This window comes from Astatotilapia calliptera, chromosome 13, assembly GCF_964374335.1.
Source record: "Astatotilapia calliptera chromosome 13, fAstCal68.1, whole genome shotgun sequence".
Lineage (NCBI taxonomy): Eukaryota > Metazoa > Chordata > Actinopteri > Cichliformes > Cichlidae > Astatotilapia > Astatotilapia calliptera.
In genome coordinates this window covers 2,672,225-2,676,799 of record NC_137434.1, presented here as the reverse complement: position 1 = coordinate 2,676,799, position 4,575 = coordinate 2,672,225, and the positions used below count along the sequence as shown (strand labels likewise).

Below are 4,575 nucleotides of genomic sequence, written 5' to 3'. Positions count from 1 at the left end.
CAAATGACCATAATTTCCTAACCGTAGGGGCTAGAGCGGTCATTCTTACACCGTTTTGTTCAGAAGAGATGGGGGAATCTTCCAGTGTTTACAATTTATCATTACAATATGAATTATTAAAGATATTTGACTTCTAATGCACCATAACTTAGTAGAGCGAAGCAAAAACTGTCTTGACTTCCCCTCAAACAACGCTTTGTAACTCGAAATCTATTTGGAGTATCGATATCATTCTTTCACCGTAAGAGACAGCAGGCTTTGGTGAACAATCATGGAAATTTTCAGGTCTCTGTGGAAATCCAACAAAAAGTTATGACGAGAGAAAAAAGTGGTTCATTTCCACAGTTTGAAATCTGAAGAAATCTGAGCGAAGGACGAATTTCCTACCCTCAAACAAGTCCAACTCATTTCAGAACGGTAATAGGTGAGAAAGAAATTCTTGAATTGTGAGCGTCAGGAGTGTCTGAAGATATTCGGGGACAAGCCTCATGTCTTAAAGTCGCTTCGTTAAGGAGATATGACGATTCGAATATGCCTCTCATTACAGAAATCCAGCGATGATTTTGAACGAGCTCTCCATTGACTTTATATGGAGAGTTTTGAGACCTTGTGTTGGTCTGAGGAAATTTGCCAAAATTCTATAAATCCCACAACAATGATGGTGACATTTTCTGAAAGCCAGCAAAAATACCTACGTTTTGATGTATAATTTGTGGAAGCTGAGTGAAAATTGAGCAAGTAGCAGGAAGTTGTTCGGACATGAAGTGAAAATTGCAAAACCTTCAGTGGCACACTGGAAGCCAAGAGCATAGCAACCATAACAACACATGTATTTTGTGAAAAATCACAATTTTGCAACTCAAAACTTTAAGAGGCATAAAAGTAAAACAGTAGAAGATTTGAAAAAGCTGAATCATACCTGAATAGCCAAATAATTTGTGAACATTTTAAGATTTGAATGGTTGTTCTAGGTGAAAATATGAGGAAGTAGTTAAGTTTCAAAAACAGGCAAAATTTAGCAGAATTGCAGAAGTTTCCCATTCATTTCAATGGGACAAATTAAAGGAAAAAAGTGGAATATTTTAAAAAGTATAATAGTTAAAAATACCAAAAGTCATAGCAGGAATTAGCAAAAATAGCAGAATAGTTTAAAATTTGAACGGTGAAAATCGGCTGAAAATTGTGGAAGTAGTTTAACGGCGAAAAGTGTACGGAAGCAACTAGAATAAAGTATAAAGAACTAGAAAAATTTGCATTTCCTGCGAAAATGCAGTGTGGATGCTTAAAGCTGAAGCTGTATGCAAAAAGTAGCTGAAAAAGCTGAAAAGTTGCAGAAATTGTAAAAACTTTGCAGAAGCAAAAGAAGTTTGCTAAAATGTAATAACTTAGCAGAACTGCAATCACTTAGAGGAAACTGTAAAGCTGAAGCTGTCTGCTGAAAATACTTGAAAATAGCTGAAGAAGCTGAAGAAATCAAAGTCAGTGTTTAAAAAGTTGTTGAAATTTTAATAACTTTGCAGAACAACATCAAGTTAGCAAAAATGTAATAACTTAGCAGAAATGCAATAACTTAGAAGAAACATAACAATTCAGCAGAAATGTTGTAATTTACCAGAAGCTACAACTTAGCAGAAATGTAATAATTTAGTCAAAAATTAATAACTTGGCAGAAATATTACAACTTACCAGAACTGCTATAATTTTGCAGAAATGTAATTATTAGGAAAAAAATGTATACAGATAACAGCTGAAAACGATGACGTAACCTCAAAGTTACTTGTTTAACTGTGAAAAATGACCAGAAACATTAGAAAAGAAAGAAAACCAATTCAATTCAATTTATATAGCACCAAATCACAACAAAAGTCACCTTAAGGCGCTTCATAGATACAGAGAAAAACCCAACAATCATATGACATATGACCCCCCCTATGAGCAAGCACTTTGGCGACAGTGGGAAGGAAAAACTCCCTATTAACAGGAAGAAACCTCCAGCAGAACCAGGCTCAGGGAGGGGCGGCCATCTGCTGCGACCGGTTGGGGTGAGAGAAGGAAGACAGGAATACCAGCCAGCAGATAAACTGATGTGAAACAAAACCAAGGTAAAATTGCAGAATTTACACAGTTGGTGAAAGGTAAAAATGGCAACAACAACCCCCAAACAAACAAACAAAAAAACAAAAACAAACAACATTTAGTTAATAAGTGCACAAGATGATTCGATGATAAATATGGTACCAATCTACAAAATACTGTCGAAATGAAGTCCACATTGTGATATATTTCAGGTGTGGAGAGTCACAGAGCTAAAACAATCGATGTGCATATTTAAAGAATCAAATAAAGAACATTGTTGTGGAATAAATTACAGTGAATAATAATCACTGCCCTGCGTTAGAGAGTGACTTATGATGATGTATTAATTGGCTTAACTTTACCTCTAACAGCTTTTCACATAGTGCTGTGACCAGGGTGAAATCCATCATAAAGTAACTGTAAACAGTAGAACCATTAGCATGAATGTTATGGTTCTACTCTGATCAAAACTCAAGTCAGCTGTGTGACCTGATATAAAATGATAAAGAGGAACACATATAAATGACCTTTATGAACTTTTCAAAATGACTTTATATGTCTGACCCATTATCTATATATATTAGAGCAGATGTGGAAAACCATTGTTAGACCTACTCTATACTAACACAAACAAAGTCAAAAATTCATTGCTAGTGTGACATGTGGTCCTTTTTGCCTTTGACCAATGATATGCTGGTTACTTGGACCAGTTTAGTATTTGCTGTCACAGAGGAATGTTAACCATAAATCCAAAAGACAAAACTGAAAAAACATGTTAATTGCAAACATGTTTTTGCTTAGTAAAAGGATTGAAATTACATGGAAACTGTCACCTTAAAGCCTCATTGTAAATATCATCACAAACAGATGTTTTCCACACGGTTAACAAAGCTCCACCACATCCAATCACTGCATATAAATCTAAAAGAAAACAACAACAAATAAAATGTAATTAACACAAGTGAAGTCTAAGGAGCTTGGAAAGAAAAGCGTCTGGACTTCTTTGAGTTCCTTGAAGACGTTTCACCTCTCATCCGAGAAGCTTCTTCAGTTCTAAGGGTCAATGGTGGAGAGTCCCAGATTTAAACCCAGTGGGAGTTTCCCCCCAAAGAGGGACAAAGAACCCCCTGATGATCCTCTACCTAATCACATGAGCCAAGGTGTGAAAGTGGGTGTGGGTCCCAATCAGCCAGGGTTTCGGGTGAGCTCATTGTGAAACCTGGCCCCACCCTATCATGTGATTTCCTGAGGTCAGGAAATCACCCACGCCCACTCCCAGGATGTGAGTGGACGTTACGGTGTCTGGAGAGGGAACTCAAAACTGGATTATAGATGGCAGACAGTTGGTGTCGTAAACCACCGCCTCTGTTCAAAGATGGTCGCTCACAGTGGACGTAAATGGCTTCTTTCACTCCTCCATCTGTCCAAAATGTGAACATTGGCATCCTCAAAGAGTGACCTTTGTCCTTTAGATGCAGATGAACTGCTGAGTCTTGTCCTGTGGAGGTGGCTCTTCTATGTTGTGCCATGCGCTGGTGAAGTGGCTGTTTGGTCTCTCCGATGTAGAAGTCTGGGCATTCCTCGCTGCACTGTACAGCGTACACCACATTGTTAAGTTTGTGTTTAGGAGTTTTGTCTTTCGGGTGAACCAGTTTCTGTCTGAGTGTGTTACTGGGTCTGAAGTACACTGGGATGTCGTATTTGGAGAAAACTCTCCTGAGTTTTTCTGATACACCGGCTACATAGGGGATGACAATGTTGTTGTGTCTGTCTTTCTTATCCTCCCTCGCTGGTGTCTGATGTTCTTTTCTGTGAAGCTGGAATGCAGGCACACTGGACGAGCTTGTTCTAAAAAATACAGAAAAAGGAACATTTTATTTGTGTTAAGGCCTAAAAACTACAAATAAGTTATACAATGAACAATATTGAAATACCTTATAGGTGCTGTGGGCCACATAACCAGAATCCAGAGCAATCTCACACTCCCATGATGGTGAGGAAAGACATGAGCTCTGCAGGGAGGTTTGAATGTCTCAGTTGGGACACTGAAGAACTCAGAAGACAGCAATACCTGCACAGAGAGACAGAGTAGAAAAAGCATAGATATGTAATCTATAATGTCAATTAAAACTCAAAAAGTGTCAACAAGTATAATCATTTGAGTGTGGAATTATTTATGCAATAAACAGGATTTTAATTAATTGAATTAAAAACACTGACATTTTTTATCAAAGATAAAGAATCATACCTCTCTCTGCTCTGAGGATCACTGAGCATCTCTGACAGGAAATACAGTTTCCTCAGTATGAGTCATCATTGATGGTCTCAGAGGTTGTAGTGTGGCAGCATGATGATGGTCTCCAGATCAGGCAGGAGGTCAGGTGATGGGTGTGTCATCTTCTCCATTGAAGACACACTGGTATGGCAGTTCATAACACAGCAGTCTCCTTGTGGCATGTGGTTATCTGTGCAGTCCAGCACTGATGGATCAGGTTTGGC

General features: G+C 38.2%; 1 long non-coding RNA gene across 1 annotated transcript; it reads right to left on the bottom strand.

The window, feature by feature from the left end:
* Positions 1 to 2,713: 2,713 nt before the first annotated feature.
* Positions 2,714 to 4,575, bottom strand: LOC145419748 (uncharacterized). The gene is made up of 3 exons (XR_013901089.1): positions 4,325 to 4,575; positions 4,011 to 4,147; positions 2,714 to 3,924 (listed from the first exon to the last, which is right to left on the bottom strand). It is a non-coding gene; the product is annotated as an uncharacterized LOC145419748 (long non-coding RNA).